We start from the raw sequence: 24,300 nt of genomic DNA, 5'->3' as shown, positions 1-24,300 counted from the left end.
ATGTTTCAGCCCTACCATTTTCTTCTTATGAGAGAGAAGGAAACGTAGAGAGCCTCTATACCTTGCCTCTTGACATATATGGAAACCGAGGTCCATAAAATTTTCCTTATTTGTTAGCAGTGGAACTAAAACTACATAATCTGGTCTGTAAAGTCCCCATTCTCTGTACTTTCCACTTTACTCTCTCTTAACTTAAGTCTTTGTAACTTGGAATTATCCTTGACACAGGATTTAGTAGCTCTGTTAATAAATCATCTACCTCTGCAGCTCTGCCTTTTGTGCCATTGCTTAGTTCCACTTCTGTTGAAATATTCAGTAATGCTTTCATCTAGTTTTCTTTCTGTGTTATAATTTTCTTTCTGTTCACCTTCCAGTTCCCTGGCCCTAGCCCTAAATGTACTGAATGGCCAAGGTTTCATGGATATTAAGTTCTAATATTAACTTGCACTATTTTCTTCTATGCTCTGTTTATTTTTTGTTCTGGTAATATAGTTCGTAATTATGTGTCTGAAATGGCTTCTAGTTTAAATGGTAAAAGCAAAAATCCATTTGTAATAGGACCTATTTAAATTACAGACCTCATTTTTGCTTCATTTCTCCATTTCTTTTCCTCATCTAGTACTAGTCCCATTAAAAAAATGAGATCTCAGCATTTCTAGAGTGAAGATGTCTCTTTCACACTTACTGATATTTGAAGCAGCCTTCTCTACTTTTACGTCTCTGATGAGAGCACTTTGCCCGTAAAGCTATTGTAGCACAAACCGCATTGCATTTTTTACATGTCTATCTCCCCTGTTAGATTGGGCGCCTTGAGGGTAGGCATTTTGTTTTACTCATTCTTTTGCATACTCCAATATCTCATAGTACAGCTCCTAAGAGGCTCTCCAGTCATATTTGTCAAGTTGAATCAACAAACTCTTCATGTCATTTCAAATATTAGATAAAAGTATCCTCTTCCCAAAGGTGATCATTCTTCTATAAGATCTGTACTTCTCTGAGTTAGAGACAGGGATTATTATTTGTTCAGGCTATCACATGCTATCCCTTGAGTATTCTGTATACTTAAGTCTGACCTGGACAGAGTCATTTGAGAGCCCTCTCGCTCTGGGCAATGTAATTTGAGTTTTGCCTGGAAAGCCTCTCCCTCAAAGATGTGGTCTTTTTTCAGATGAATCTAAACCCTTGCTCCTAGGATTTTGAAGATTTAGCTTACAAGAGGTTCCTTTTGAATCTAGATGTCTCCAGGAGAGGCTGTAACTTGTCTCTCATCAGCTGACACTTTAATCAGATTAACATTTCAGTAGAAAAAGTTAGAGAAGCAAGCAGATTCTTGTTAGAATGAAGACCCTCCTGTCTGGAGTGGAGATGGGGAGGAGGGATGATGAAAGGGGAAGTGAGAAGAGCAGATACAGACTGCAGGCCTGCCCTCCTCACCAATCTAGCACTTTGGGCAGTAGTTGGTACAAACAGAAGAGAGAAGCAGAACAATGCCTTTGGTCTTCTTGCAAATGCTCCAGCTTCCTGGTCTTCTTTATTTCTCCTGTATATTTCTTGAGCTTATACCCAAAACTGGGAAATCAGCCATGAGATTGACCCTAGCTAAGCTGCTTTGGTGACTAAGGCTGCCTGGAGGGTCATTCTCCTGCACACAGCTTTAGCAGTGCTAGAAATGTTGTAGGGACACCTTTTTGCTCAGCAGAGGGTGCTGTGCTGGCAGCCTCCCTCACTGTGAAGGTTGGTCATTTTCAACCATTCTCAAGTTAGCTGCTTGATTTAAAATTTAAAAAAATTTTTTTTTCTGGCTTGCCACACAGTGTAAGCCATATACTGAATGACAAATGTTTACTTTATAAATTAAAGGTTAAAATTATTAAAATTATTTTTGCGAAATCGATTTTCGGCCCCTAAATCCACAGATGGAGTTATAGACCCAGTTGATGTCAGGAGACAGGTTTGGATGTTAACCGCCCTTATAGGAAGTAGGTGTGTTTGCTGCCCTTTACACTGACAGCTGAGTTATCATCCTCTTTTAGGCCACCCACAGAGCAGGATTGGATTTGGGGTCCCAGGAAGAGGATGTATGTCTTTGAGGGTTTGGGTGTTCTTGGAGTACATGCATGATAGTTTATTTTTCTGGGCTTCAGAAAGAGCCTAGCTCAAGACAGAGTCTAGATGAGAAGTCTTAGGCTGGATATGGTCCCCCAAGGGGGACTTCATGGCCTACCTCAGTAGTGCTAGGCACATTCTAAGTTTTGCCAAGGTGAGTATCTGTGCACCGACTGGCCCACGTCACTGAGTATCTGTGCACCGACTGGCCCATGTCAGCCTATTATCACTGATGTGCCTTGGGCAAATCCAGCAGCATAACCCTCAGACAGCCTTTCACTTGTACACTGGAACTTCTGCCTGTTATTCCTGGGAATTGACTCAGGAGGGACACCAGATTCGTATCCCCTTGGCTTCTCAGAAATTGCTCTCCAATTCATTTAGACCTTATGAAGCAGGAACTGATGGAGCTGCCTAATGCTTCTTAGCGTTTCAGCGTTGTTACATTTATTACGTTATTCGATTTAAAATTAAATGTATTTTCTACTTTGCAACTCTTATGTTCTCTTTCATTCAGCTGTTTAATAATGTCAAATGCTTAGAACCCAGATTAGAATTTTTTACAATGGTCTCTGATTAAACCACAATAAAAGCACAGTCAGGAAAATTCATAGTATAAGGCATGCTAACTCTTAGAAGCTCAATTTCTATTTTGTAAGTCTTAAACTAATTTGAAGATTATACCTTAAACTAATTTGAGGTACTTTGGCAAATATTAACAATAATAAATTTTTAAAAAGCCAAATGCAGGTAGTTTTGTTCATTCATTGATTACTTTGGCTACTTTCAAAAAATGATTTGAGACAATGTACTATAATTCTATAAAACCACTGAAATAAAAGTATAAGGATGGAGACAAAGCAATGAAGGGCATTGAGTAATTATTCCAGAAAACTTGGACTGAGGGAAATGTCTACTTTTAAGTCCAAGACTTAGTTCCAGGTTTTTTCAAAGCCAAGGCAAAAAGAGAAGCATGTTGGGTTATATATCTCTCATAGCTAATATGAATAAGCATATTGGATGAATGACTTGCTAGAGCTAAATTCTAAAAAAATATATTTATGTTATAAATCTTTGAGGATGTTGATCAAGAAATTGGGTATATCTTCAACTAAATAAGATGTTCTTTATTTAGTATTAGCTCTACAAACTTAAAAATTTTTTTTATTATAGTTGGCATACAAAGTTATATTAGTTTCAGGTATACAGCATAATGATTCATCATTTATATACCTTATGATATATGCAAACTTTTGACCTAAAAATGAGAGCATGATATTAAATCATAGTTTGTGAAACCATTTCTATAAAGAACGAGAGCAGTATTCAGTATGTATATAACTTTCTGTTGAGATGAAATAATATAGCTTAGGAATTTTAAAAGAAATAAAAGGAGAATGAAAAGTTAAACTTGCCATGGTCTGTCTTTCTTAAGCATCAATGGTCTTCACTGGGTGTTTGTTAGGAACTTGTAAAAGACACTTCAGGTTACTGGTGGGAACCTGAACTGCAGGTATCCTGTGTTGTTTGAAATAATATTCATATACTTTAAGACGTGGCGAGTTGATATTTTATTATACATTTTGAAGATTCTGACTTGTCTTCCTAGCCTAATGATGAAGCACTCCAACTCTGAATAAATGAAAAAAAATACCTGCAAAAATTTTAATAAAGTACCTAGCAGACAGATTGGGACTTAGAAGGTACTCAGCAAGTGCGAGTGCTCAGTCAGTAAAAGCAAGCTGCCCTGGGCCTTGAGCTCCCCTATACTTTTGCGCTGAGTGTGTGTTACATTGCAGAGCTTCTCCATTTCCTGCTACTGAACAGTTTTTGTAGTTACAGAGGCAACTAAGTAGGTCTAGGTGAGTACAGTGTGACTACCCTGTAACTACTTGCTCTCCAGGTGGAAGGGGACTATCCTCAACATACTCATTGCTGCTCCTTTTTTTTTGTTTTTTTGGTTTTTTTTTTTTTGCTTTTTGATTCCTTCTAAATATTTTCTGCTTGCTGCAATGTTTGCTGCTTGATCAAAAAGTTCTAGGCTTTAGGCCTTGGGTTCCTCTCCTGTAGAGCAACCCATTGTATGTGCAGGTGGTTCCATCATGTCACCCCTATGGGACTAGAGGGCAAGATGAGCTGATGCAGATATGCCGATGCTCATGTTGCCCACTGTGCTGTGAGTAATAATGTCCATTGTCTCTGACCTAGAAATCTTTTGTCTTCTGTCCATGAAACTGGTAGATTACCTGGTTAGCTTTCACCTAGGGGAAAATCTCAGACTCTTTACAGCTTTTGACAGCCTTCCCCTGTCATCATGCCTTAATCTTCCTTCCTCTTAAGACTGCTCCTTTGAGGGAGATTCATTATCATTATTACCTCTAAGAGTTTTTCCTCCAGCTAGAAAGATTACTTTCCCTTTACTTCTTGTACAACCACAATGCCCAGGAGTTATATCTGTACCTTGAGTGAGAGTTGTGGTAGTATAAGAGACCCGGGTTAGGACATACAGTTCACAAATATTCCTGTCAAAGTGATAATAGTAATAATACTAATAACAGTCTTTTCATAACCATTATGTATGAAGAAATTGAGATTCAGAGAGATTATATAGCTTTTCCAAGATCACACAATTTAGGCGCAGCAGAAACAGAATTAAAACCTAGGCCTGCTGACTCATGGCCTTTCCATTATTCTGCATTACTTCCCCAACAGTAGTTTCCAGTTCAATTTCATAGTTCTTACTTTGACTTCTTATCCTTCCTTCTAGGGATCAGTAACCTCTTTTTAATCTCAGCTCAAGTCTCATGACTGTTCCTGTATCATCTTCCTTCTTCAGTGCTGTCCTCACCCAAACTGGCCTGAGTCCCCTTCAGTCTGCTTTGGGCTGGCAGTCTAGTCAAGTAATGGGTAGATCTATGGAAGTTACAGTGACCCAAGGAATGCTCAGCATTACTCATAATGACTAGTGAAGTTAAAAAAAAATCCCAGCTCCCAAATACTCATTGCTGCTCCTCTTATCTTTAATTTATCTTAAATATCTGTCTGATTTTTTAGTCTACTTGTCTTTGTGTCTGCACATCCTGCACAATGTTAAAACTGTTCTGCTGATGTCTGAGAGATGGGTTCCTTTATCTGTGATATTAGGAAGTTACTGGCAGACTTGGTGTGTGGGGAGGACTGGTTTCTCACTGCTCCATTTGGAAAAAACACCTCTGACTCTACATAGAAACAAAAACTTCCTTTGTTGTCTTTTATACTTTTCATTTTGAAATAATTCACAGCTGTGACTTGACCAAAGACTCCTATCTCCAGGGCTGCGGGTGTACCAGGCAGATTCCTCATTGTCGTCATAGTACAATAATTTCTTATGCCCTTATAAAACCAGCAAAGAAATATTGATAATAATAGTTATAATTACTATACTACCACCACCACCATTTATTGAATATTGATGATTCACAAGGCTCAATCTAAGATTTACATGTATTATCTCATTTAATCCTTTTGCCACTGTATCTAAAGTGGGCAATATTATTATCAATCCCATTTTACAGATAAAGAAATTGAGGCTCAGAGAGGTTAAGTATTTTTCTAAGACTGTTCAGCTGGCATATGGCAGAACCCAAATTCTATCTTAGACATTCAGATGTCAGAGTCCAGTCTCTAAACCACTACATCCTAAAGCAGAGATTCACAAAGTGTGATTCCAAGAATGGCAGCATCAGCATTACCTGGGAGCTTGTCATTAATGCAGATTCCAGGCCTTATTTTATATCTACTGAACAAAAAACTCTGGGTATGGGGCCCGGAAATCTGCTTTAATAAGTCTTCCCATTTGATTCTGTTGTATGCTACAGGTTAAATGAGACTATAAAGACACAACCTAATACAATGTTTGGATTTTCTTTGGACTCCGATTAAAACAAAATTAAAAAACAAAACTTTATAAGCATTACATAGGACAATCAGATTTTTAGACATATTTAAATGCTGATTAGACATTTGATTATGATAAGGAGTTAATGTTAATTTTTAAAGTGATGATAATGGTATTGTAGTTATGCTTTTTAAAAAGTCCTTATTTCTTCAGACATACATACTAGAGTATTTACTGAAATAGAATTTCCTAGGGTCGAGCCACCAAAGTTAGTGAACATTATAGTGCCTCCCCAACACATTTCCCTTCTCTTGGTGTCTACCCAGATTTTCATCTCTGTGTTCATATCCCTCTACCCTGTGTAACCCAAATATGGGGTATATAGTTTGGGCTTAACTCAGCTCAATCCCAAATCCTAGCTAAATTTTCTAGTTTGAGGATAGGCCAATTAGTCAGGAAGAAAGTTTTCTGGAGATTTCTGGGAAAGAAGTTTCCTTGTTCTTTTGAGCTAACTTCAGGCAGTGACTCAAACTTGCTTCTCTAGGACATAGATGTGGTAGCCAGTCCCTCAGATGGCCTCCTGGTCTCCTTGTGTAGTCTCTTTCCACAATGAATCAGGGTTGAATTGTGTGAACAATAGAATACTGTGGAAGTAACGGTGTGCAACTTTTAAGGCTAATGACATTGCAGCTTCCTTCCTGCTCTTTTTGATTTCTTGCTTTGGGGAAAGCTAGCTACCATGTCCTGAAGACCCCTGCAGCCTCATGGAGAAGCCAACATGGAGGGGAACTGACTTGCCGGCATCAGTCTGTCAGCTGTGGGAGCAAGCCACCTTGGAATTGGATACTCTAGCTTTAGACAGGCCTTCAGTGTCTATAATTTTAGCTCATATATGACTGCAACTACATGAGAGATGCCTAACCAGAATCCCACAACCAAACCCTTCTAAAATTCCACACCCACATTAACTGCAAGAGATAATAAAGGATTCTTATTGTTTTAAAAGTACTAGGTTTGGTGCAGTTTGTTGCACAGAAATAAATAATGAATATACTAGATGAAAAAACTGTAGCCCAGAGAATTGTAAGGAGGCATTTGTGACCCTGGAAGAGAGCCAACTTGAGGTGAAGCTTACACTTTGGAAGGCAAAGCAGAGAAACTGGAAAGAAATTGATTTATCATTGTCATCACTGAAGCTCATCTTACTCTGTACTTTGCACGTCATAAGCAATAGATCTCTTTTACTGTCAAAGCCAATTTTGGTTTCTGTTACTTCAACCTGCCCGATTGGGGTAGGAAATATGAGAATTTTAGTATTATCAATGGAATATAGGGAGAATATGAGAATAAACAAAAGGAGGAGAATAAGTGAATGGAAAGGGGTCCTGAACAGGTAGGCTATTGTATTAGCTTCCAAGGGCTGCTGTAACAAATTACCACAAACAAGGTAACTGGAGGCCAGTAGTCTGCAATCAAGATGTCAGCAGGGTTGGTTCCTTGTGGAGCTCTGAGGGAGAATCTGTTCCATGCCTGGTGATTGCCAGTAATCCTTGGTGTTTCTTAGCTTGTAAATGCATCACTTCAGTCTTTGCCTCTGTCCTCCTATAACCTTCTTTCCTGTGTGTCTTCATATGGCCTTCTTATAAGGACACCAGTCATTGGATTTAGGACCTGCCACGAATCAGTAAGGTCACATTCTTAGGTTCCTGGTAGGCATGACTTTTGGGGGGGACACTATTCAATATGATACCACTATGCTTTATAGTGTTCATTCATTTAAGAAATGCTTATTGAGTGCCTCCTGTGTGCTAGGCCCTGTGTTAGTTATTAGGGTTGAAATGATGAATAAGACAGGTATGGCCCATGTCCTTTACGAAGTTTACAGTCCTTACAGTCTAGTATAGAAGACAGAGAGTAAACAAATGGTTATAAGTATAATAAAAATTATAAAAGGGGAAATGCTGGATACAATGATATCACATGAGAAGGGATCTAAACCATCTAAGGCAGGGTAGAGGGTGATGAAAAAGTCCTCCTTGTGGAAGGGATATCTAAGCTGAAATCAGACAGCAAATAGGTATTAGCCAAGTGAAGAGTATAAAGGCCAGATTACTATAAGCTAGTGCTATGTATAAGAATTTGCCCTTTTAACAAACACTTCAGTATTGCTCATATGCGGTAGACTTTGAGAATCCCTGCTCTGGGGCCTCACCTGACCGACAATGTACCCCAGTCCCCCCATCAGTAACCCATGGGGAAGACCTCTCTTCCTTTGCTATCCTGTTTAGCCCTGTGACATGGGGCAAGGTGGGCAGTCCCCTTAGTATTGAGCCTCCCCGTTTGGATACGGCCTCCTTTCTGCTGCTGTGCAGAATCAAATAAAACATGCGGCTTTTATCTAGCTTAGATATTTCTTTTTCTTCAGTGAGCATTCGCCAACTTTTCCCTTTCCCCAACCCTGCTATATTTTCTGCCACATAGCAAGCTTATTGCTTTGCATTTTAGTTGATAATTTCTTTGCCATTGAATTAGAGAAAGCTCTTTTTCTCTTTAAAACATCTTATGTGTATGTTACACTCATTTAGTATTTGTAGGAAGGAAAAGTGTACATTTTTTATTTCTCATCTTCATCAGCACAGAATGTTTTTTTTTAAAGTATCTTTCTTTCATAATAAAAGGCAGAGATAGTTAACAATAACATTTACCAAATATCATAACCGAAAAAAAAAAAAAACCTCTAATAGATTCTTTCAATTTGGTTCCTTTTCAAGAGTGGTGAACCCAACGTTTAAAATGATATGATCATAGATTTCAGAGCTCTAAAGAATCTTGGAGGTTGACAAAATTCTGAAAGTCCATGATCCTTTTTATTTTTACAGATAATGAAAATTAAATCTGAAGGTGAGGTTAGGTACATAGTCAGCCAAAGAATTCAAAACTCTTATTCCTCAAAAATGAGTATTTTATTTATTTTTAATGACTTTGGTCCTCCACCTTACTTTGTATGTGTAACTATGCTCTTTATGCCTGGCTCAATCTCTCCAGGTTTCTTCTTATTCGTGGCCACTTAACTCCTAAGAAACCTTTCACCTTCCTTGCTCAGTGGTCCAGGTCAGAGAGAAATGAGAGTCAGCTCATATCAGGACTAGGGGACTGGCCTCTCCACTGGAACTTGGGCTTCTGAGCCTTTTTCAAAAGGTTAAACATGACTTAAACACAGAGAAAAGAAAAAAAAATATTTTAAAACCATTTTCATTCGTTGTCTTCAGTCTAAAAATAGGGTGACAGAGGGATCGTGGGATAAGCAGCCGGAGCAGGGAAGAGTCGGTTGCCACAGTAACCAATGAGCCATTTCGCTGCATTTGCCTTGACTGTGTGATTTCTGGGAGGTTTTATTCCCCTTCCTTCTCTTGTGCGTGGGGCGGGGGTAGGTGGTGGGGGCATTTTTAGATTATGTAATATGGAACTAGATTCCTTACTTCCGGAGTCAACCAGTTTTCATGAAAATGCTATTCCGTTTTAATTTCTCCCCAGCTGCAAACAGCCTAAGGTCATTGACTTTGCTGGGGACCAAGAGAAAAGATTATGATCACATCCGTGTCTGCATACAGTAGTGCCTTTCTTGAACACTTCCCCAATTTTTGGTAACCTAGCATCATAGAAACATTTTTCTCCCAACTCCAATGGGGTCCCCAAATGCCCTAGGCTCCAACAGCTCTCTTTCTTCCTACGAGACCACTGGGACTTTCTTCTGTTCCAGAGATGAGAAAGGCAGCCCTGTGTGTAGTTTGAGTCAGCTAAGTCCCTCTGAAACTGACCTGGTTCTGCTCCCATGACCAAAATCTCCAACTTCTCTCAATCTGCAGATTCTGTAATCTGGATATGGGCCTATGTCAGAGAGTAAAAAGCATCGGCTTTGGAGTCTAAGGGACCTGGGTTTGAATCCTGAACCCATCGCCTTGGGCTAATAATTACTCGACTTCTTTTGAGCCTGCAGTATGGTTATAAGAGACAACACACCTAAAGCAGCCAGCACAGTATCTTGCCCACAGACGGCACTGAATAAATGTTAATCTTTTCCACTTCTTCCTGAATTTCCGATCCATCCATACCTCCTCCACTCCCCGCCCCATTATTGTAGGGCTTGGATTGACCATTGCAAGATCACTCCTATATAGCATTTTGAAACAGCTAATATATATTTGAAGAGTCACCCTCTCCTGTCTCTTCTAAGGGACCCTTTTCTACCCAACTCTCCAGTTCTTATTCTCCTCATAGGCTGCCTTGTGTCCTCACATGGCATCCCTCCATGCTTCAGACGTGTCCTGACTCCTTTTTATCAAAATATATCTGTTCTCTATCCTATTCATGAAGAACTCAGGAGGTTCCTGGAGAGCTAATCGGGTTTAAATAAAAATGTAAAAATGTGTTCAATCTATCCAAATGGGTTAAAATGATACATGAAAAGCTCAAATCTTTACTGCTTTATTAGGGTGATCAAGTATGAATGAGAAGCTGAATGGGAAGTCTATTAGATAGATGACATTTTTTGTTGCAGCAATGGAAATCCAACCTGAACTCACCTAAACAAAAGAGAATACATTAGCTAAAGTAAATGGGAAGTCAGGAGTGGAGCTGTCTGCAGGGATCCCAGAGATTCAACAGCTAGCATCAGACTCTTTCTGTTCCTTAACTCTGCTTGTCTCTGAGTGGCTTTATCCTTGCTTACCATAGACATACTTTCTCAAAATTGGTGACATGGCCTCAGATTTACATCTTTCCAGCTTGTATGACCTAAGAGGCAAAACTCTTCTGACTCCAAATCGAGAAATTCCAGGGAAAGGCTTTGGTTAGTTTGTTTTGGGTCTTATGCTCACCCTGGACCAATCACTTTGGCCAGGAGAATGGGGTACCATCACTGATCACGTTGCATCTCATTTCAGGGTGGTGACAGTTTGTGATGGGTAGCCACCAGAAGGACATGATTTAAGTGGACATGATTTAACATCACTTCCCCAAAGGAAAGTGAAAATCTGGTGGAAGTCAGAAGGAACAGAGGTTTACTTCAGAAGAGTAACTGAAGCTAGTACTGCCTAGAGTCTCAGAAGACTATGTGGGGGGAGGTAAAAGTAAGTACAACACAAGTGCTTGATTGACTGTGAGGACAAAGACAAGGTTCTTGTCCTCAGGGAGCTCTGAATTCAGTGCAGGAGAAAGGACTAAGAACACAAAGGGAAAGACTGGTGGAGTCACATGGATCTCTCAAAGTGCACACACATGGCCAGAAAGGAGGTGAGAAAGGACTGAAAATGAAAACTTAAAATCATGCCCTGTGTCAAAGGGACTGACAGTTGATATAGCATCATACCTCACTCAGATTGGGTTCTGGGGACCCCAGCGTTCCATTAGATGCTACTAGGTGCTCCTGGGAAAAAGAAAAAGAAAAAGAGAGGAAAGAAAGGGAAAGGAAAAGGAAAAGAAAGGACTCTGTGTCTGTATTTTAGAAATTATGAATTAAATTTAATTAGTTTTTAAAAATTTATTTATTTAAATTAGTTTCAAGTATACAGTACATTGGTTAGACATCCATATAGTTCATAAAATGATCCCCCCAATTACTCCCTCCCTCTCCTGACCCTCCACCTAGCCAACATATTAATGCTAACTGCATTCCCTACGCCGTATTCCCCATCCCCGTGACCATCCATCAATTACTAATTTGTACTTCTTTAACCCTTCACCCCATTTTCCAAGCCCTCCAACCCCCCTCCCCTCTGTCTGTCACCAAATTGTACACTATATTTGTGAGTCTGTTTTTGATTAGTTTGTTCTTTTTGTTCCTTAGATTCTGCATTTAAGTGAAATCATATGGTATTTATCTTTCTCAAATTGGTAGAGCCGCTATGGAAAACGGTATGGAGGTTTATCAAAAAATTAAAAATGGATATACCTTTTGACCCAGCAATTGCACTTCTGGGTATTTACCCAAAGAAAACCAAAACAATAATTTGTAAAGATCTATGCACTCCAATATTTATGGCAGTACAATTAACAATAGCCAAGATATGGAAGCAACCTAATGCCCATCAACAGATGATGGGATAAAGAAATTATGGTTCGTATATACAATGGAATATTACTCAGCCATTAAAAAAAAATGAAATCCTACCATTTGCAATGACATGGATGGACCTAGAGGTTATTATGCTGAGTGAAATAAGTCAGACAGAGAAAGATAATTAGCTTTTAAAGTTTTTTTCTTTATTATCATAATGTTCATTCCACACTATTTTGACTACAGAAGCAGCCCTCTTCACCACAGACTTCTTACCAGCATCTTGAGGTGGACCCATGTTCCATAGGTTGTAGTTTGGAAAATACTGTCATAGCGGCATTTGGACAAATCATGGTGACAATTAGAATGTCAGATTCAGAAGGACCTTTAGAAATGTCTCAGCACTCTTTTTGAATTAAACTTTTTAATTGTAGATTCACATGTAGTTTTAAGAAATAATGCAGAGAATTCTTCTGTACCCTTTACCTGTTTCCCTTAATGGTAACATCTTGCAAAAAACAACAGGAGACTAGACAATGACTGTCAGGTGACTGACATCGATATGGTCAAGATACTGAATATTTACAAAACCATGAGATCCTTCAGGTTGCCCTTTTATAGCCACACTTACTGTCCTTCTGTCTCACCCTCTCCATAATCCCTGGAAACCATTAATCTCTTCTCCATTTAAAAAATTTTGCCCTTTCAAGAATGTTATATAGATGAAATTATACAGTATGTATGTAACCTTTTATGATTTTCTATTTTTACTCAGCATATTTCTCTGGAGAATTATGTGTACCGATAGTTTGTTCCTTTTTATTGTTGAGTAGTATTTGGTGGTAGGGATATATCACAGTATAACCATTTATCCATTGAAGGATGTAGGGTTGTTTGCAATTTGGGGCTCTTATGAATAAAGCTGCAATAAACATCCCTGTACAAGTTTTTGTGTGAAGTTATTTTTTCTGATGTAAATACTGATGCAATTGCTTGGGTGATAGGGTACTTGTGTGTTTATATTTTGAGAGGTCTTTACGTTCTAGGCACTAGTCCTCTGTTGGATGTGCACTTTACAGATGTTTTCTTCCATCTTATAGCTTGTGTTTTCATCTTCTTATAAAGGGTCTTTCGCAGAGAAAATTTTTAATTCAGAATGAAGCCAGTGTTTCCTGTTGTGGATTGTGCTGTTGGTGTCAAGTGTTAAGAACTCTTTGTCTGTCTCCAGATCCTGAAGATTTTCCCCTGTATTTTTTCCTAAAAGTTTTATAGTTCTATGTTTTACATTTAAGTCTATGATTCATTTTGAGTTAATTTTTGTATAAGGAATGAAACTTAGGTAAAGGTTTATTATTATTATTTTTTGTCTATGTAGGTCCTAATTGTTCCAGCACCATTTGTTGAAAAAGCTGTCTTTCCTTCATTGTATTGCTTTTGCACCTTTGTCAAAAATACATTGGGCGTATTCGTGTGGTCTGTTTCTGTGTTCTCTATTCTGTTCTTTTGGTCTATGTGTCTTTCTCTCTGACGATACCACATAGTCTTGGTTACTGTAGCTATGTAATAAATATTGAAATCAGATAAGTTGATTTCTACTGTTGTGGACTGAATGTTTATGTCCCCCTCCCCCAAAAGTCATACATTGAGGACCTAATCCTCCAGTGTGGCTGTATTTGGAGATAGAGCCTAAAAGGGGGTAACTAAGGTTAAATGAGGTCATTCTGGTGGGGTCTGACCTTATAGGATTAGTGTCCTTATAAGAAGAGACGCCAGAGAGCTCCCTCTCTCTGTATATTCATGTGAGGGCCATGTGAGGATGCATGGAGAAGGCCAATGTCTGCAAACCAGGAAGAGAACTCGCACCAGAAACTGAAGCCTGATGGAAGCTTGATCTTGGACTTTTTGTCCTCTATAACTATAAGAGAATAAATTTCCATTGTTTAAGGCACCGAGTATGTGGTATTATGTTATGGTAGCCCTAATAGAATAATACGCTAATTCAAAAAAATTTTTTTAAATACATTAATATTTTAGTCAAATCTGTTTTAATGATTTTTGTTTCTTTGCCTTTCCATATGCATTTTAGAATAATCTTCTCTGTAACTACAGAAGATCTTGTTGGGATTTTGATAGGAATTGCATTGAACTTTTATATTAATTTGGGGAGAATTAACATCTTTACTATGTTGTTTTTCCATCCAGGAATATAATATACATCTCCATTTATTTAGGTCTTCTTTGATTTCTCTCATTAGTGTTTTTTAGTTTTCATCATAAAGCTCTGTACACATTTTTTTTAGATCTATACCTAAGCATTTCTTTTTAAAATAATTATAAATGATATTGTGTTTTTAATTTTGATACCCATGTGTTCATTGTTAGTATACATAAATACAGTTGAATTTTGTATGTTTGTCTTGTATCCTATGACCTTGTTGAATTCACTTATTAGTTCTGGGTAGATTTTGTAAATTCCTTGGGATTTTCTATGTATATAATCACGTCTTCTGCAAATAGGGACAGTTTTATTTCTTTCTTTCTGACCTGTATACTTTTTTATTTCTTGCTTTATTGCACTAACTAGATTTCAAACTGTATGTTAAATAAGAGAAGTGAGAGTGGGTGTCCTTGCAATATTCATGGGCAAAACATTCCATTTACCATTAGCTGTAATTTTGAAGCTTTTTTATAGATGCTCTTTATCAAATTGAGGAAAATCCCCTCCATTCCATATTTCATGAATGAGTATTGAATTTCGTCAAATGCTTTTTCTTCATTGATTGATGTATCATGTGAGTTTTATTCTCTAGCCTAAATTTGGTGACTTGTATTTACTGATTTTTAACATTGAATCAGACTTGCATCTTTGGAATAAACCCCTTTGGTCATGGTGTATAATTCTTTTTATACATTGCTGGATTATATTTGGTTATGTTCTGTGGGTTTTTGAGTCTTTATTCATGAGGGATATTGGTTTTAGTTTCCTTTTTTAAATTGTCTTTTTCTGGATTTGTATCATCAGGCTAAATCTAGCCTCATAAAAGGAATTGGAAAGTGTTTCCTTCTCTTGTATTTTCTGGAAGAGATTGTACAGAATTGGTGTTAATTCTTTAAATGTTTGGTAGAATTCTCAAGTGAACCATGTGAGCCTGGAGATTCATTTTTGGAGTTTTTCAAATTATGGATTCTAATTTCTCAATGATTATAAGGCTATTCACATAATTTATTCTATTTTGAGTGAGTTGTAATATTTTTTGTTTTGTTTTGTTTTAAAAATTTTTAAATGAATTGCTTCATTTCATCCAAGTTGTCAAACGTACGTGTGTAGAGTTGTTTGCAGTATTCCCTTGTTATTCTTTTGACGTCTGCACAGTCTAGTAATATCCCTGGTTTTATTCTTGATCCTGGTAATTTATGTCTTCTCTCTTTTTTTCTTTGCCAGTCTTTCTAGAAGTTTGTCAATTTTATTGATTAAAAAAAGTCCTTTTCTCATTGATTTTTTTATTGTCTTTCTGTTTTCAATTTCATCGATTTCTGCTTTTGTCTTTATCTCCTTTCTTCTACTTGCTTTGAGTTGATGTTGCTCTTAATTTTCTCAGTTCTTAAGGTGAGAGCTTTGATTGTTGATTTGACTCTTCTTTCTTTTCCAGTATATGCATTTAAATGCTTTAAATTTTTCTCCCAGCACTGCTTTAGTTTTGTCTCACAAATTTTGATATGTTCTATTTTAATTTTCATTCAGTTCAATGTATTTTTAAAAATTTCCCTTGAGATTTCTTCTTTGATCCATATATTATAAAGATTGTGTTGTTTGGGTTCTAAGTGTTTGGAAATTTTCTTTTAATCTCTGTTATTGATTTTTAGTTTGATTATATTGTGGTCAGGAAATCCACTCTAATTTCAGTTCTTCTAAATTAGTTGAGATTTGTTTTATGGTCCAGGATTTGCTCTATCTTATTATATGTTCCATGGGCACTTGAAAACATTGTATATTCTGCTGTTTGGTGGAGTGCTCCATAAATGTTTATCGATCCTGTTGTTTGATGGTGTTACTGAGTTCTTCTATATCCTTGCTGCTTTTTTGTGTTATTATGCTATCAGTTGTTGAGAGTCTCTAATTATAATTTGGATTTGTCTGTTCCTCTTTCTAGTTCTTCAGTTTTTGCTTCACATATTTTCTAGTCCTGTTGTTTTGTGCATATGTATTTAGGATTATTAATGTGTCCTCTTGGTAGATTGACCCCTTATTATTACATATATCCCTCTCTGTCTTTTAATTTTCTTTGCCTTAAAATCTACTTTACCCGAGGTTCATAGAGGCATTCCTATTTTCCTTCGATTAATTTTCTCATGATACATATTTTTCTACTCTTTTAATTTCTACTTACTTGCCTGTATCATTTTATGTGAAGTTAGTTTCTTTTAGACAGCATAGAATTAAGTCATGTTTTTAAATCTACTCTGCTAATCTGTATCTTTTAATTGGCGTATTTAGATCACTTACATTTAAAATAATTATTGATAAATTAAGGCATAAGTTTACCATTTTTTTTCTGTTTTCTTTGTGGTTTTGTTTCTCTGTTTTCTTTTTTCTGCCTTGCCATAGATTACTTGAACATTTTTTTAGAATTTCAGCTTGATTTATTTATAATGTTTTAAAGCATATCTCTTTGTGTATCTTTTTAAGTGGTTGCTCTAAGTACTACATTGTACATACATACCTTATCCACTGCTATCATCATATTATTAGTTTGAGTAAAGTGTGGAAACCTTACTTCTCTGGTTTTTTTTTTTTTTTTACTTTTTTATAATATAATTTTCTTAAATATTTCCTCTACAAATATTCAAAACCACAGCAGGCCAAGTTATACTTTTTGCTTCAACCATCAAACATAATTTATAAAACTCAAAAGGAGAAAATCTATTATATTTACCCATTTTTTTCTTACTGTTATTTCTTTCTTCCTGATGTTCCCAGGTTTATGCTTTTAATTAATTTTCATTCTGTTTAAATAACTTCTTTTAGAAAAATATGCTGGCAACAAATTCTCTTATTTTTCCTTCATCCAGTAATGTCTTGATTTCCCAAGGTGGGTTAGCTTGCTACCTCCTGGTAGGGATGAAAGTGTTGGGTCTGTGTTTGGTCTTCTCTGACACTATCTCAGTGGGGATGTTGGGCTGTTTCATTATAGCCTGTAGAGGGTGGAAGTCTAGGCTTCTCACTTGGCTTTTGCTGGCATGGATGGGAAGTAGCTCTACAGCTTTATCTGTGAACTTCCTGAATTTGTGGTTTAATGTCTGACATTAACTTGGTGAAATTCAGCCATTATTGTTGCAAATGTTTCTTCCATTTATTTCTTTTTTTCCCTGTCTGGTATTCTCATTATATGTACGTTATACCTTTTATAATTGTCCTGCAATTCTTGGATGTTTTATTTTATTCTGTGTTTTTCAGTCCTTTTTGTCTTTGCTTTTCCATTTTAAAAGTTTCTATTGACACATACTCAAAGATTCTCTTTTCAACCTTGTCTAGTCTACTAATGAAGCCATCAAAGGCATTATTCATTTCTGGTATAGTATTTTGATCTCTTAACTTTTTAAAAAAAATTCTTTCTTAGAATTTCCATCTCTCTGATTACGTTACCAATCTTTTTTTAAAAATACTTTTTAAAATTTTTAATTGTAGTTGGCATACAATATTATATTAGTTTCATGTGTACAACATAGTGATTAGACATTTATATAGCTTATGAAGTGATCATTCCGATAAATCTAGTACGCGTCTGACACCATACATGGCTATAATATTATTGGCTATATTCCTTATGCTGTACTTTACATCCCCAATGACTATATTGTAACTACATATTTGGACTTCTTAATCCCGTCCCCTTTTTCACCCATCCCCCTAACTCCCCTCTTCTCTGGCAACCATCAAAATGTTCTCTGTATCTGTGTGTTTGTTTCTGTTTTGTTAATTTATTTTGTTCCTTAGATTCCACATGTAAGTGAAATCATATGGCATGTGTCTTTCTCTGTCTCACTTACTCCACTCAGCACAATACCCTCAGGGTCCCTCCATGTTGTCACTGATGGCAAGATTTCATTCTTTTAAAAAAATTTTTTATGGCTGAGTAATATTCCCCTGTATATATATACTACCTCTTCTTTATTCATTCATCCACTGATAGATACCCACATTGCCTCCATATCTTGGCTATTGTAAATAATGCTGCAATGAACGTGTTCCTTCAAAGTAGTATTTTGGGTTTCTTGGGATAAATACCCAGATGTAGTTTAGTTAATGTGGTTGTGAGAGGGGGCAAGCACAGCGTTTACCTACTGTGCCATCTTGAACCAAAAGTTAGCAATATGTTCTTGTATGTTGTATGCTTTATCCATTACAGTCCTTACCGTATTAATCACAGCTGTTTTAAAGTCCTTGTCTGACAGTTCCAACATTATTGCCATATTGATCTGGTTCTGATACTCGCTCTGTCTCTTCAAACTGTGTTTTTACATTTTAGTATGATTTGCAGTTTATTCTTGATAGCTGGACATGATGTACTGAGTAAAAGGATCAGTAAAAGGGCTTAAGCATGTGAGGCTGGGATGTGTTCTCCAGTCCTATGATTATGTCTCAGTCTTTTTGTGAGCCTATGAACCTGGACTGTGAACTTCACCAGTGCTTCTCAGCTCTTCCTCGCTGCCCCCCTTTCAAGGTGGGACAGGATGGCTACAGTGGGATTATCCTAGAGTTGGGCATTATCCCTCTCCCAGTTTGGTTAGGCTCTGGTAAAATCCCAGTAGGTTAAATAGCTTCTCTTGGAGGCAGGCCTTGTCAAGAACAGAATCTTCTGGAGTATTTCAAAATGGTTACTTTTCTCCTTTCTCTGCCAGAAGCACAAAGGGATTTTTCTCCAGTATTTACTGTGAGAATCTTGTAGAACTCCCAGAGGTAAAACTTTGAAAAGTTTGGACCCCCCAACTCCCATGACTGGTTCTTCTGGTATTTTTAACTCTTAGACTTGTCTACACTGAGCCTCCAGCAATTTGTTGATTATGGCGCTGATTCTTGTAGAAGTTTCTGCTCATGGTTTTCTGTTCCAGTAAGTTGTGATTCTCTGTATTCACCTATCTATCTCTCCAATTTTGGGGGCAGCAGTTTTCCCTGTGACCTCACTTCTCTGATTGACCTAAGAAAAAAATGGTTGTTTTTTCAGTTTGTTCAGCTTTTTACTTCTTGTTAGAATATAGTAATGACTTCCAAGCCTCTTACGTGCTGGACCACAAACCAGAACTCCAAATTCCCATGTGCAGCTGCCTACCACTACCACCACTCCTGTGTCCTAAACATCAGTAAGTCTCGTGGGTTCTATTCTTTTAACTACTGTCTCACCTAGCATTTCGCCAGAATGATTTCAATAGCTTTCTAAATCATTGCCTGGATGTTCTATTCTGGTGTGCCTACAATCAATTCTCTATTGACAATTTGAGTGATCTTTAAAATAAAAAAAAAAAAGATATACTTCCTCTTTAGAACTAACCAAGGCTTCCTATTGTACTTAGAATAAAATGCATTTTCACATAATGTTCTGCAAGGCCCTACATGATATAGCCCCTGCATGCTTCTCTTAATTCAGCTCTACCTCCTCAGCCACTGCACTCTATTATAGAGCTTCTGTTTGCTTCTTGATGTATGTCTTAATCAGCTTGGGATGACATAAAATATTACTGCAGACTGGGTGACTTAAAGAACAAATACTTATTTTTCACAGTTATAGAGATTGGAAGTCCAAGATCAAGGTGCCAACATGATCAGGTTTTGATGAAGGCCCTTTTCTTGATTTCCAGATGGCTGTCTTCTCATTATATCTTCACATAGTGGAGAAAGAGTAGGCTAGCCCTCTGGCTTCTTCTTGTAAGGGCACTATTCCCATTCCTAATATCTCCACCCTCAAGAGCTAATAATCTCTGAAAGGGCACAGTATTGAGTACCGTAGGGATTAGGCTTCAACATATGAATTTTTGGGAGACACAAACATTCTGCCCATAACAATGTGCTAAGATCGTATTAGCCCTTGGGCCTTAATATTAGCTTTTCCCCCTGCCTGAATTACCCCTCTGCAGTTCTTCACATGGCTGGCACTGTCTTGTGATCTCAGCTTAATTTGTATGTCATCAGTGTGATGGTTAGTTTGTGTGTCAACTTGGCTAGGCTATAGTGCACAAGTATTGCTATGAAAGTATTTGGTATATATAGTTAACATTTACAATAGTTGACTTTATGTAAAAGAGATTTTCCTCAATAATGTGGGTAGGTCTCATCTAATCAGTTGAAAGGCCTTAGTAACAAAACTGAGGTTCCCCTGAGGGAGAAGGAATTCTGCCTCAAGACTGCAGCATCAGCTCCCATGTGAGAGTTCCAACCTACTAGCCTGTCCTTCAGATTTTGAACTTGCCAGTCCCCACAACCACATAAAGCAGTTACTTGAAATAAATGTGTGTGTGTGTGTGTGTGTGTGTGTGTGTGTGTTTGTGTGTGTGTATGTATAGTCCTCTATTTGTTTTCTCTGCTGTTTCCTTGGAGAACCCTGACTTATACACTTGGTAACAGCTCATTTGACCAGCTGTTCTCTTAGTCCTTCCCCGAGTCACTCTTTAGTGTATGACTCTGTTTTTGTTTTATTTGTATCATTCATCTTTCTGCACATCTCTCTTGGCCATTCGTCTGCTTATTTATTATTTGTCTCTCACATCTTCTTATAAGGAAGCAGTGGTACCTTGTCTGCTTTATTCATCCTTCTACATCCATCCTCTCAGCGAGAGCCCAGCACCTTTCTCAGTAAATATTGTTGAATGAATAGATGAATATTGCCTTGCCTTCTTCCTCACAAGGCCCCGTCTCTTTTTTGCTATCTTAATCCAGTACCAATCCAGAGAGGAATATTTTTGACTATCCTGGTAAACAGGATGTAAAAATTGGACTCTTTTAATGTCTCTTTTACCCGAGTCCTGAAAAAATAGGTTGATAGCAGGCTTGAAAATATGATAGGTCAAAAGTGTCTCTACATTATAACATGAAGTGCTCAGCCATCTAAGCAGGGTTTTAAGAACTGGTGTTCTACACCTTAATAGCCACCCACCCACCTGGCCAGTGGAGAAGAGCGAGGTGCTTCCTCTTCACTCATGCCTTGTTAGCGGGTTTCAGTGGAGACTATGGGCTTGTCTGCCTTCTGCTTGTGAAACATAAAAACAAGTGGCTGTGGCTGGAAGAACAAGGAGAAGTGGCTCATGAGGGGCTCGGTGGAAGAGGGAAGCAGAGTTTCTGTGGATCATATGTGTACCAGATACGGGCCTCGCTGAGAGAGAAAGCTGCCAGGGTGGTTTTCACACACACACACACACACACACACACACACACACAGACACACACACACACACAGACACACACAGACACACAGACACACACACTACCTGAGATGGCTCCCTGCACGGGGCAAGAAACTACAGCAGAAAGTGTAATATCAGGTGTCTAAATGCTGAAGGAAGAAATATTAGTGACCTATCTGAGAAGATGCATTTCTTACTTCAAGGGAACTGCAGATAAGCCATTTCCAGTGGTGTGGGAGCATCTTTGACATGCTCATGAAAATGCTGTGAGAGGAAATGTCTTAAACACCTGCTGGTCCCAGAGAGCACTGACACCAGCTTACAGCTCTCCCAGTCAGACCTTCCCTGTCTATGGTGCGGCTAACTATGCTAACTCTGCTAACAGATTGACCCCTAAATCTCAATGGCAAACTCAGCAAAGGTTTTGTGTTTACACACAATCTATGCAGCTGAGGTGGCCCTCTTGCATCCCGTGGCAGGGAAACATAGGTATGGAGGAAGCACATGGGCTCTTAACTGCCTTGATCCAGAAGTTACACGTCATTTCCACAGTTTACTGGCTAGAATAAATTAAATACATACGCGCACACACACGCACACACACACACACACATTTTTCACACATACATACACACACACACCAAACCTAACTGTAAAGAAAGCAGAAAATGAATGGGAGGAGCACATGGAATATTTGATGAGTGTAACTTCTGTTCCACTGTCCTCCTCCCCGTTTTTTTCCCACTTGCCACCTTTCAACCTGGACATAGGACTGATATTCAGCCTGAGTGCACCAGTGTAGCCATACTGGTTTTTGAATTCTTTTAAATCTGGATGATGGATATAAATTAGTCATTGTATTATTCTTTCTTCTGTATATATTTTTGAAACAGAATTTTGACAATCACACACGACTAGTTTTTAAAAAATTGTTTACTGAGCACTTATTATGTTCTAGGGCCTTTATAAATATTTTCTTTTAAAAAATCTTCAGAAGCCTGTGAAATAGGTATTATTAGTATCCCCATTTTATGGATGAGGACAATAAAGCACAGAAAGATGACTTAACTCAGCCTGGAATGCTGATCTGGTGAAAAATCTTATATTAATTACAATTGCCCATTAGTTATTTATCAATTAGAATAGTAGCTTTTTGGGTGAAGTGATTGTTCCTTATTCATTTTAGTATGTCTAGCATCCTGCCCAGGGCTTGGCATAGAAATATGTATGCAATAAATTCAGTCATTTTAATTACTGAAATGGAAATAGAGTATGACTTGAAGTGACTTAAGAGATTGAAGAAATTTTAATTATTTGGGTGAGATTGAAAAGCTCATGGGGTGTATCTTAGATTTTGCAAAGGGCAGGAAGAACTAGGTCCCACTAATTCGAGCAGAGTTGGGGTTATTTTATAGTGTACTGTTCAGGTGCTTCATGTTCCCCATTTTCTAGGTGACACTCACCTAGAAGATAATTTTGTAGCACTTACTTTAATACCACCTCCTCACAGGGGCTTCTCCAGAGCACTGGGGCTCAAGCAAGTCCCCACTTTTAGCCTTAGGCTCTTTAGTAGTCTCCTTTATAGCTCTTACTACAACTTGGAATTTTTTATTTACTTAAAAAAATCGTCTCCACTAGATTGTGAGCTCCATGAGGCAGGAACTATGTCTGTTTTGTTTACTATTCTATCCCCAACCTAGAGTAAACCACACATATTATGTGCACAAGAATATACGTTCAATGAATAAATGAACAAACGAATGAGGCCTAGGCCTCATGTCACATCTCTGTCTTATACCCTAGAACCTATTAAGAGTAGCTTGGATTTAGCAGAGTCCTGCATTTGTACTGCTCGGTAGATGGAACTGGGGGAAGGAAAGTGGAAGGGAGGCATCTGATGCAAATGCCAGCAGAGAGAGATGTCGGTACTCAAGTGGATAGTTTTCATGGTGCTGTTTGTCCAATACAAGGCTATGCAGCAGCTACATTGATGGATTTTTGTGTGTGTTGGGGTGGGAGACGGTGTCTAACCCAGGAAACTTATTATCAACATACTTGTGCTTCTGTGGGAAAAAGCATTCTGAGTTTAAAACTACAGACTTTAATAGGACCTTTGAAACAGCTAACTTATAAGTTAGGGCCTGTCTATTATAATATTAATCTCTTATTGGGAGTTCAAAAATTGTTCACATGCAAGACAACGTTGGCAGTTGGAAAATACAAAATAAAAGGCATTTCCTCCCTTGAGGAGTGCACAATAAGGGAGAGAAAAGCTTAGATTGCTGCCTCTCTCCTGCAAAATTGAAAAGAGACTTCTCACTCACAACTTTATGTAATTCCATTGTAAGGAGACCCAGACATGAAAATAATGATAATTTAGTGTTATTCTTAATGCTTCATGTTTTACTTTTATACAAAGCAAGATATACACAATGCAATGAAGAAGCAGTGTATCATATAAACAAAATTTGACTTTCTTATTTAAAAATTTTAAAATAATTCCCCTCTGTTTTCTTCCTTCTAATGTCTATATAAATTTGGTTAGGTGTTCTTTATCTTCTACAGCTTGAAACTTGACAAAATACTTGTTGCCTCTGACCTTTTGCTACAGTTGGCAGTTTACATGTCTGTCTTCCCTCATAGATGGTAAGTTTCTGTGCTCCAGAATAATAGCTCACTGATCTTTGTGGCCCTCCATCCCACATACTGTCTTCTTCATGCTTGACTTTCACTCACCATTAATTAAAACATGCAGCCTATGTTTTATCTCAAGACACCTTTGGATACTTTGTGATTCTTATCATTATTGTGAAAGAAGAAAAGTATGTCCTGTGTGCACTCTGGCTGTTGTCAAAGGTACCAGTTGTCA

The sequence above is a fragment of the Pteropus medius genome, unplaced genomic scaffold (genome assembly GCF_902729225.1).
Source record: "Pteropus medius unplaced genomic scaffold, Ma_sr-lr_union100, whole genome shotgun sequence".
NCBI classification, from domain to species: Eukaryota; Metazoa; Chordata; class Mammalia; order Chiroptera; family Pteropodidae; genus Pteropus; species Pteropus medius.
This window is presented reverse-complemented; position numbering follows the sequence as displayed.